Source organism: Natator depressus, chromosome 2 (assembly GCF_965152275.1).
Source record: "Natator depressus isolate rNatDep1 chromosome 2, rNatDep2.hap1, whole genome shotgun sequence".
Classification (NCBI taxonomy): Eukaryota; Metazoa; Chordata; order Testudines; family Cheloniidae; genus Natator; species Natator depressus.
Genome location: NC_134235.1, coordinates 228,588,634 through 228,600,729, shown reverse-complemented (window position 1 = coordinate 228,600,729; position 12,096 = coordinate 228,588,634). Strand labels below are relative to the sequence as shown.

At 41.7% G+C, this 12,096-nt stretch overlaps 1 protein-coding gene across 3 annotated transcripts in view; it reads left to right on the top strand.

The window, feature by feature from the left end:
• C2H10orf67 (chromosome 2 C10orf67 homolog) overlaps window positions 1-12,096 on the top strand; it is a 159,577-nt gene that overhangs the window by 94,383 nt on the left and 53,098 nt on the right. The window lies entirely within an intron of this gene.

Here is a 12,096-nt window from a genome sequence, read left to right as displayed (position 1 = left end):
GATTTCTATAATAATAAGACACCTATTCAAGGTTCTTGGTGCCCTAATACACTGTTAATCATACAATGAAACCCCAGTAGCATTACAGGAATCGTTTCAACAGGTACTCAGCCAACCTGCCACTTACAAAAACTCCTTTCCACCTTTTCATTCTGAGAAGCCTACCCTCAGCCCTCTCAGAAAATCTGATCAAATAGATGTTTTTTGCAGCATGCTCAGAAGGTCACCAAATCTGGACTATTTCAGACCGAGGGGGAGCAAGATTCAGTGTCCTGGAGCCTACAGAGAATGCCCCGTTGGCTACTCCTTCTCTTTTATAATGAGAGGGATCCAGCTCAAATGCAGGTAGTGACCACAACTGTGGCAATATGACATGGGCAGAAAGTTGATTCCTAAGGTGGGCTAGTCCCAAGCCCTTTAGGATTTTATGGATTGTAACTAACACCATAAACTCTATGCAGAAAGCCCAATGGGAAACAAGTGCAGATCCTGGAGCACTGGAGTCATGTGCACCCAGCATGATGCCTCACACAGTAAGCAAGCCATTGCATTTTGTACCAGCTTCAGTCCCAAATAGTATTAAAGCACAGCCCCATGTAGCGCATCATGCAATTGTTTAATCGTGAGGTAACAAAAGCATGAATAACAACATGGTCCACATCCAGAAAGAAGGGTTGAACATGCACACACCAGATGGTCTGAAAAAGTTAGGCCTTCATAGACTTCCAACACGGGGGGGGTGGTAAGCCTTAAGATAAGATAGATGTGCATATAGACTGTTTGTATTTAAAATCCTTTTTTGCTTTGGTCATACTGTTTAGTGTAAACAATTGTTTGGATTGAGAAGGCTGGCTGCTCACTGTACATACCATTGGACATAAACTCCCAAAGGTGCCAAAATCAGTCAGACCTGCTAAGGTAACCACACTGGATCCACAGTTTGAAACCCAGGGCCCTTTCTAAGAGTGGGAGAATCATATGATTCCACTCCAGGAGAAGTAGAGTTATGAGTCCTAACACCTGGTGTGTTCAGAGAGACCAGAGGGGTCTAGCAACTAGCCCTCTAACTGTGACATCAGCCTCCTAGCCAGATGCTGATGGCAAAAAGCTGACTATATTATTGCTGTGGTATGATCATAAAACAACAGCTGGGGGTCTAAAATTACTCCTAAATTGCAAATCCATCTAACTAAAGGCCAACATAATCCCTCAATCCAAGGGAGTCATATAACCTTTGCCATCTCCTCTGGCTTTTTCCCCCAACCCACCATTATCACCTCAGTCTTGTGTGAGTTAAGCTTCACCCAGCTCTCTTTCATCCATGATTCAGATTCATTTAGAAATTAGCTGAGGTGCTGACCTACATTGTCCAAGTGGGATCAGATAGATACATACAATAAGGTGCCATCAGCATACTGAAAGCACCAAACCCCATGGTTCCTTGCTAACCCTCCTAACTGCCTCATATACATGTTGAACAGGAGAGGAGACAGAATGATATTCTGTAGGATCCTGTGCTTGAGAGCTCTTTGGGAAGAGGAGCAACTAGCCATTGAGATATTTCCAAGAGGAAGGAATGAAGCCACTGAAGAGTAGCCCAGTCCCCTCCCACCAAGTCCACAGATTAATCAACAACACCACACAGTCAACTGTATCGAAGATGACTGATAATAATGAACATCTGATTTTCATCCATTGCCAGGAGAAGGTTGTCATTCAGTGCAATCTCTGTGACAAAGCCACGTCTAGACTCAGACTGACAATGTTCAAGGAGATCAAAGGCATCTAGATGCTATAAGAGTTGTCTCATGACAGCCTTCTCCATAATCTTACTCAAGAAGGAAAGATTTCATACTGGTTAATAATTAAATAGATTGCCATTGTCAGGCAATGACTTCTTGAGCAAATGCTGCACTAATGCTTCCTTCAAAGCAGTAGGCAGTCTGCTCTCTCCAAGAGAGGTGTTGACAATCTCCACAATCAAGTACTTCCTCACTGGCCTTCACCAGCCAGTAAGGAGATCGATCCAAAACATAGGTTATGGAACAAAGTTCTCTCAACCCTTCCATAACTTCAGTGAGCATCAGTTGCTGAAAGTCAAGCAGAGGAGATGAGGCCCTTGCTCCATCAACACTTGCTCTGCCACCATGGAAGCAGACACCCTAACCCTAATCTGATCAATCTCACCCGCAAATAACAAGCAATTTCCTCTCAGTAGGAGGGCTTCAGACCAGCTACTAAGAAGCTAAAACAGTTTGGATGTACCATACTGTCAACCACCCAAAGCAAATCTGCTGACTGAGATTTTACAGATGCTATGTTAGAGGAAGAAACTTTTTCTTTGCCGCACCCCTCCCCCCGCACACACAGAGTCAAAGTACACATTTAAAAATCTTTATGCTGCAACGAGTCAACGACAGCATATCCACCCCAAGTGCTCCAGCCATCTTTCCTTTCACTTCATTTGTCATCTGTAAACTCATGGTGACCTGTGAGAATGATGCCAAAGGACCACCCCACCAGTGGTGGAGGAAAAAAAAAATATATATATATATATATATAATATAATATAATGCCTACCACATCATCAAGAGCATGTTCTGTTGGAGCAGCAAGATTTTTTCCTCGGAGCTCTCTGGAACTTTTCTAGTTCCATTAATCTCCAGGGATGGACCATTAAAAGAAGTTTCTCATCCTGATATGGGAGATGAGCCCCAACGTACTGGAGGTAATGGTCAGCCATGCCATAGGTTTAAAATCCAACACCTAATTTCCAATACCAATGCAAAAATCATGTCCAAAGTCTGGCCAGCTATGCCTAAGAGTATCCTTTTATACTTTCCCACAAAATCATTGCTGCCATCTTGAAAAAAACTTTGAATCTGATACTGCATTCCTTGTGAATTCAAACTACCACTGAAATCACTGAGGGTTGAAGTCAGTGGGAATTTTGCATGTGCTATGAATGCAGTATCTGGCCCTTTGCAGGCCTGTGTTCAGAAGCATCATGTATAGTATGTTTCAGAGTAGCAGCTGTGTTAGTCTGTATCTGCAAAAAGAAAAGGAGTACTTGTGGCACCTTAGAGACTAACAAATTTATTTGAGCATTAAGCTTTCATGAGCTACAGCTCACTTCATCGGATGCAAGTGAGCTGTAGCTCACGAAAGCTTATGCTCAAATAAATGTGTTAGTCTCTAAGGTGCCACAAGTACTCCTTTTCTTTTTAAGTACAGTATGATCTGTGAGTTCTCTTGCCTAGGACTTCTCTTTCCAGGATGGAGTGAGTAAATTTCCTGCTCTGGGCATGGGGATTTATTGACCTTATCTCCTCTCTCCTCCCTCTTAGGGCTTCTCTACACTTATCAGTGGATCGATGTGTGGCAATCGATGCATTGGCAGTCAATTTAGCAGGCCTAGTGAAGACCCTCTAAATCGACCACCGATCGCTCTCCTGTCAACTCGTGTACTCCACCTGAATGAGAGGTGCAAGGGGAGTCGACGGGAGAGCATCTCCCTTTGACATAGCATAGTGTGGACCCCACAGTAAGTAGATCTAAGTACGCTGACTTCAGCTACGTTATTCATGTAGCTGACGTTGCGTAACTTAGATCGATCTCCCCCCGTAGTGTAGACAAGGCCATAGAGGAAGATCGAAAGGCTGCTAGAGGGGATCACAGTGGAGGACACTTAGCTCTACAGACAACTGTGAGAGACAGTAGAAAGCTCATCACTCAGGTCTAGGTTCGTAGTAATAGGCCTGCTAAACTCTCCAGCACACTCCCCTTCTTGCCCCTCTCCTACACCATATTTTTGGGGTGGGAGCGTTTCTCCCTCTATTCCCTAGACTGACCAAGCTTCCAGCCTCTGCTGGACTTGTGTCCTGATGATGATGTACAAATCTAAGGCCAGGCCTACATGAGAAGCTTTTCTGGTGTAGTAATATTGTGGGGGTTTTTTGTGTGTGGGACAGTTCTGTATTGCCAGAAGCCCTACCGTCGATAGTTATACTGGCAAACAAGTGCTTCTGCCAGAACAGCATATCTTTATCGGGGAACTGCTTTAAGCTCTATCAATAAAAGCACTCGTTTGCCAATGTAAGCTGCAGCTACACTAGGAGGATTTGTCAGTATATTGGTATAGCTATACCAGCAAACCTTTTCCAGTATCGTCCTGGCTTGTCTGAGCAGGGGCCGGGCTTCAGGCTGGAAAAAAAAAAAGATGGCCAGTTGTGGCGAGGGGGGTCTGAAATGTTTAAAAATAATATTTAAAAAAAATCAAGACTTTCTACTTGCTCACCGTAATCCTCACTTTTATGAAAAGTGACATTGGTGAATAGAACTGTACTTTAAGATTTCATCTTTCATCCTGTTAAAATTAGAACCTTTTAAAATGACCATTTCAGTTTCCCTTTAGTCCTATATAATGTCAAATATTCTGTTGTCATCAGTGGTCCTCTGAAATGTGTAGTTTTCTCTCAGTTCATTTAGTATTTTCTCATAGTTCACTAAAGTTAAGTTTGTTCTGAATTTTCCTGTTCATTTTTGTGTTTGAAAAAGCATTATCTATGGAATCATTGCTAAGACCCTACTGTGTGTGAATATCCAGCCTATGTCAAGACAGTTGAAAGAGCTCATTATTACAATCATTCCCCTAGTACCATCAGGCCTATTTTCATTACTCTTTGCCCAGGTTTGGTGGGCTGCAGCAGCCTCTACCAAGGAGTCCTTTGTTCTATCTGTTCTTTCTAGTTGTATACTTAGTGTTTTGTCTCTCCGTGTTTCTGCTCTGCCTTCTTTTATCCTTGGTTGTGTGGTGTTGACAAATGCAATGCTGTTCCACCACCTCATCTACTATTTGCTTTATTTCTAGAGCAGGGGCAGGGCTTGCGGTGGTTGTAGCCACTCCAAAGTTTGTCTTAGCCCCTCTGTAGCCACCCCTCCCAGATCTGGGCACCCGGCCAGCAGCTGCTGCTCTCTTGCCACCCAGCTCCTGCCGCCGAATCAGTCTCCCCTTCTTTGGGAAGTTGATCCATAGCTGGCAGGGCATGGGGGGAGCTTGCCTGATGCTTGAGGTGGCTGTGTCCAAGTGAGTCTCAGCTGGCGTGGGGGACATGGAGCCTGTCTATGCTGGTGCCTCTGATTCAGGAGTGGGAGCTGCAGCTCCTGCTGTACTGAACAAGTGTTCAGGCTCCTGAGTGCTCAGCTGACAGAGACATCACGCTGACATACTCAGGCACAGTACACACACAGTCTTATACACACACTCCCCCAATACACACACATTCTGTCACACATACACACATACAATATCCCATACACACACACACTGTCTCACACGCACATTCTCCCAACACACAGTCTCACACACACATTCCCCCAACAGACACACTCTCTCTCACATACATACACACTGTATCCCATACACACCCCTAACACACACACACTCTCATGCACAAACACAGTCTCTCTCACATACTTGCCCCAACACCCACACTTCTCTTTCACAGACTCCCCGAAACACACACACACACACTCTCTCTCTCTCACACACATTCCCACACACACAGTCTGTGTCATACACACACAGTCTTCCTCACACACTCCCCAACACACACACACACACACGCATTCTCCCTCACACTCCCCCCAACACACATACTTTCTGTTACACACACTTGTATTATTATTATAATTATTATTTTATTTATTTCCAGAAGTTTGCATGTATTTATTGTTATTATTGTTATTATTAGTATTATAAGTTTGTTTATTTATTTATTGGCTTAGGTTTTTTTCCTATTGATTTTCTGTGAATAAATGTTGCCCCAGTGAGTTGCCATAGATGAAGTTTAAAACCGATCTGTCAGTATATATTTTTATTCTCCTTTTGAGGATAACATAGATAAAACACACATTTAAGTGCGTATTGTTTGGGGGTAAAAAAGCATGTGTGCCCACAAGATGTATACCGCAGCCCGTCCCTGCAATTTTCTGACTAGCCCACCTCAGCCCCCTCATCAGGAAGAGGATGGAGCCGCCCCTGTTCTAGAGTTATATTCATAGTAGTTGTCATTCCGCCATGTTTCCATTAGTTCTCAGGCTGTACTCCTGCTGATTACGTACTAATGAATTCCTGTAGCCCTTCATCTGGCTATCATTCAGAACAGAGTAAGAACCCCAAATTTTAATTTACTGAATTAAAAAACCCCCTTAGGGCTGTATTGTAAGTGACCCTTGAGTAACTGTATAAGAGAAGGGAGGATGCATGAATTCTCCACCCCCATACATGAATTCTCCACCCCCATACACTCCACACAAGGGCTGGGCAGTTACCGTCTCTGCACTTCACTGAACAAGCCCATAGGCCAAGAAGAAGGCAGGTCCATGGCCCTGACCCCTCCTCACTGGCCTCATATATAAGAGAGGCTCTTAACTGCTCCCAGGTCACTGCATTCAAGATGCAGTCTGCCCTTTCATGAATAAAACAGTAAGCAGCAGTATCTGAGGATTTCTGTTTGGTTAGTTTTTGAGGTGGGGTGGAGGCTATACACTATAGTACATTCAATAAATTTAAAGAAAACAGACTACAATTAATGTTAAACACACACACAATGTTAGCTCACATTTTGCTCAGTGTTTATATTGTAACACCGATTTAGATGAATAATTTGTTCTGTAGATAGAGCACTGGACACCTGCATTCATTTAAGAGGTTTTCTAAAGATTTATGTGTGTATATATAGGGATTATATTTACACAAGAAAATCTGCTTTGTTATTGAGGAAGATACTGAAAATAATAGGATACCTGTGTTACAGTGATACCTTCTAGGCTAATTACTTTTACTGAAAATCATGTACTGCACTGACTGGTAATGAATATAAGGAATAGCATTATTATGGAAGCATAAGTCAGAGATGGAAAGACTTATTAGATCATTCATCTTCCTTGCTAATGCAAGATTTTTCCCTACAGAATATTTTCTAATGTTTTGTCCATTTAGGACAGAACTCATACTCAGAAACATGGTGATGGGTGTGATACAAGAAACTGAACAGAGTAGAATAAATGTCTCCAGCAATGGGGCTTCCTCCTATTCCCCTGAGAGACTATTTCAATGCCTAATGCTTCTCACTCTCAGTAAAATTTCCTTCTATTCACCCAACATTTTCCTTTTCATCCCATAACTCCTAAGTACACCCTAATACTGCCCTGAATAGTTGCCCGACCTCCTTCGTGTTTGTACTCTTCAAGTATTGTACACTAGTATCCTATAGCCCTGTAGTCATGTAATTTTTAGCTTTTAATCCTTCCTGATAAATTATTTCCCTCACTACCTCCTTCATACATTTTTTTTGTTTCTATTTGCTGGATTCCCTCATGTTCGTCAGATCTGGCTGATCCTAAAGAGACAAGAAATGAATGTGGTATTCTATGTGTGATCTCACCTGAATTTATCACAGAGCCATTTTTGATACCTATCATATTGGAAGTCAGTTGAAGCTGTAGGTACATAACATGCCTGAAGATCGGGCCACTTTTATTATGACAGGTGTTGGTCCTTTGCCAGAATTATTGGGGTATATCTCACTTAATTATTTCCCTGCCATTTGTGGGGGCCTTGGACATTGTTGTACCTCAGTCCTTCCTATTCTCTGTTTGTGGCACATAATAGTCTAGTCTTCTGTGGGCTGTCAGACTTCGGTTTAATTTTAGTTGTTGGGCTAATGTGTGGGTGCTAGGTGGTGTGGGTGGCCTGCAATATGCAGAAGGTCAGACTAGATGATCTGGTGGTCCCTTGTGGCCTTAAACTCCATGACTGCATTAGGCTCCTAAATCCACATTTAAGTTTCTAAATTTTAGGAACCCAGGTTTAAAAATGTTGGTCAGAATAAGCATAATATTCTTCAAGGCTGCCATGAAAAAAGACTCTACTGGGGGGAAGGGAGTCATTTCTGAAATTCTCAAAATGGGGAGACTCCAACCCAGATCACTATTGCTGGTATTTATGGTACTATTCTATGTAAGTTAAAAAGTAGACCTGTTCCTCTAAAGCTCTCTGACATACAGGATATAGTTGAAGACACTGCTAACTATCTTCTAGCCCTGGTGGCTGTTCAGGCAGCAGTTCAAGTGAATCCTTGAATCTTTTAAAGGATTGGAGAGCTTCTCTAGACTGAAAACTGGTCATGTTTTAAAAGCTAATACTTTTTAACCAACAGTTTTAAACAGGACTTTGCAACTAGTGTAGACAGAGCAAGTCATGTTTAAAAGCCTTCCTTTTTTAGGAGGAAAATGATCCAAGTTTTGTAAGCCCTTTGGGGCAGAGACTGTCTTGTTGTTCAGTGTTTGTACAGCACCTAGCACAATGGAGTGCTGGTCAAGACTAGGGTTCCTTAGTGCTACAATAATTCAAAGAGTTATTAATAATAATAGTTTCTTTTGTGTTACAAGAAAACTCGGGTCGCAGCATGCTCTTTCTTGTCTTTTCTTCTCTCCTTCTTGTAGGTTACATCTAACACCTAAAAGCTAGGTTTATTGCTGCAATAAGTAGAACAAGAGTGATGTCTGTCTGTCTGTCTCTCTGTCTGTGTAAAACTTCAATTACTGAACCTTACAATACCTTTGGTCACACTTCAGTTGCTAAAGGTTGTGGGTTTTGTGACTATTTACCTGAAATATATGAAATTTCTTTCCTGAAACAGGAGTGTGATAGTAACCAGCAGGTTGATATGCAGTGTTCTTATACCGTCCTGTTGTGGAAGAGCAGGAATTTTTTTTGTTTTTTGTTCCTGATAAGTCAAATTCCCTAATTGGAGTTAAATCTTGTGACCCTTGTCAGTGGGCATTTAGATTTCCAGGAGAAGATAGACTTTATTAGCAAGCTTTAGAGGAAGGTTCAGTGTCTCCATATATTGCCTACAGTACTGAGATATTGTAACCATGCTAAACTGATAGCTATGAATGACTTTCTCCGCTAAATACTGAGGGAGCACAGATGGAAAACAGCTATCAAAATAAACATGTTTTAATAAAATCTGGTATTTCTGAAAACAGTTTTATACATGTGAAGCAATATGCCCTCACAATTCTAACTACATAAAGGTTTGTATAAATAGACAAATGTATAGAGGTATGTGCTTCCAATACTTCTCTGTTGATACAGAGAAAGGATTTCCCATAAAACATATGGCCCTTGTGCTGTTCATATAAACCAATATTGCCTGGATCCTAATGCCCTCAAGCAAGGGTCTGACCCACTTGTGAGCAAGTATCATGTTATCATAAGATGGTCATGTGCCTAGGCTGTCCAAAGACCAGACGTGTGCCAAGTGTGGTTGTTGAGAGCTCCCAGTGAAGAATATTCAAATGACTTATGGTTAAGGGATATGCCATCACTAATCCTTCTCTGAGCATTAATAAAAAACAAACAAAAAACAACACCTTGAAGGCACCTGAGAGCTTTTGGGCCACACTAACTGAGTAGAATGAAGAAGATAATGGCAAGATGGTCATTTAGAACTTTCAAACTGCTAGCCAATGTTTAGTTGAATCTATCAGTAGCGGAGCAGAAACTTGTATTAGTTTCAGCCTCACTAAGGTGTGCTTAACATTTAGCTAGTCTTTTTGGAATGAGGGATGTGTCTGACAATAATAAATAATTATAAATTTATGACTTTTGGGAAACTAAATGAGAAGGCAATAATACTGCAAATGGTTGCATTAAATGCCAATGCTTCTTAGAATAATTGTCAGTCTTGTCTGTAATGCAACATAATTTCTTTATTTCTGTCAGATGTATTTAAAGTTAAATGTTGTTAAATACAGTTTGAATTTTCCAAGCAGCAGTCTATGCCCTTGAGTTCCAACAATGCAATCATCACCTTTTTGGTCCAACTGGATTTTGGCCCAACCCTTCCAGAGTTACCATTATTCTTTAGTCATCCAGAGGGATCCTTGGAGAGGGGAAGGGATTTCACACACCATTCAAAACTCATACTTCTGACCAGTTTAGTATTGGTTTTCACATGTTTCAGAGAGGTTCACTGCAATCATCTTTGGCCAAAAGGAGAGTGGCTATGATGCAGAGATTTGAAGGTAAAGACTTAAGTGGACAAATAAGGTCGGGAGTAGAGTTGATCATAAATTTTTCGATGAAACAGAGTATCATTGGAAAATGCCAGTCTGTTGAACTCAAAATGTTTTGCAATAACATCTTGGGTTTGATGAATTTTTGGTGAATCAAAGGCTGGGTTATGATGGAACCTTCATGAAACCCTGCCAGCTCATCAAGCTGCTAGATCTTCCAGGATCTGTGGCTCTAAGGCAGCCTCAAGGCCAGAAATCCCAGTCTTCCAGGGTCTGCAACTCCGTAGCAGGCAGCCATGCCAGAGCTTCCAGACTCCATGCCATGGAACTTGGGAGGCATGGGAGCTCCGACTTTAACATGGACTCAGCTCCCAACCCCGCAGAAGGGAGTCAGGAAGTGTTGAGAGCCCAAGTTAATCTGGGGATCTAAGGACTTACATGCTTCGTGCCATGAATCTAGGACCCTGGAAGTCCTGGAATAAGCTCCCAGGATCTGTAGTTCCTAGGCATCCCTGCTTTGCGGACTGCCCTGGGCAAGAAGTCCAGGGCTTCCAACTCTTGGGCAAGCAGCCATGAAACTGACAATAATATCAGTTTTACTCAGCAGGTGCAGGTAGGGTGACCAGATGTCCTGATTTTATAGGGACAGTCCCGATATTTGTGGCTTTTTCTTATATAGGTGCCTATTACCCTTGCTATCTGGTCACCCTAGGTGCAGGGAACAGACTTCCTATTGGAAAAACCATGTGTCATTGTTTCCAAAAAGATATTTTTCAGGATTTCCAGGTCACAGGAAATTTTTAAATTTGTTTTGATTAATTCTGATTCAGAACAAAACTAAATTTCAAAAAAGTGAAATTTCCTGTGAACCGAAAATCCCACATGTCTGCCAGCTCTAATCAGGAGAGATAACATCAAAACACCAGAAGGTGTAGATGACCACATAAGATAGGTGGTTATGAATTAAAATATGGGAAAGGAGGGAATAGATCACTTTAAAAGAGAACTGTGTGAAGTTCGAGTAATTTATAAGGTCAGAATTTCCTAGCAAGTCGTGTTCTTTGGTACTGCATGTAAACTTTATCTATGTTTTTGCCTTTCTTTCCCCCCATGATAGTTGTTGGTGTGCTTCAGTTCTTTGAGTGCCATAATGAGCTAGAATTCTACAATGCCCACCAGTTCCTCAAGGTGCCCTTCTGGTAACTGGAGATTATCAGGATATGGAGATTCTCTGGCTATGCCCCTTTTTTTCCCAGCCATGCCTTCCCAGTGCAGCAGCTGGGAGGGAATTGCTATAGGAACTTTTACAATGGCTTTACTCCAAATGATGAGGATTCATCTGTAGAAAACCTCTGGGGAGGGGAAGCAAATCTAATGGCTTTATAACTGCCTTACACCACTATAGCATGTCCCAAGATCTGGCCCAATGTGTATAAAGTTAGGGTAAGCCCGATTCTCCTGTCACAGATTTCTCATTTTCCCCAGTGTAGCTTCATTGAAATTAAGGGAGTTACACCAGTGTAAAATCAATGTGGGAGAGAATTAGGACCTGTGACTGGTATGCTGTCATTTTTATAATATTATAATTCATCTTTACAATGAATTTAATTTGCAGTTTTCACAGGATGTGGATTAAACTGCTTGTCTTTATTTAAAAAGGTCTGATACTGCAATGTATCTTCACCTCCAACTAATCTTTAACTGGCTGGTGTTTTCCCATATCAGTGAACTGGCCACATAGAGATCAGCATGTGTCCTCCAGAGAAAGTGGAATGTGTCAGCCGCTGACAAAACAAATGGCTGGCTTTAAGTGGAGAGGGCCAGCATTCAATACAATATGCTTCAGCAAAATTGAAAGTTCAGTTGAAATAGGACAGATAATATAGTCAGTGGACCAGATTCATCTCTAGTGTAGACTTCAACAGAGATATAACAGGGATGAATTTAGCCCCTTAGAATTTTTTTAAAACAATATGGCCTTTGTTTTGCCAGATTTACACTTAGTAT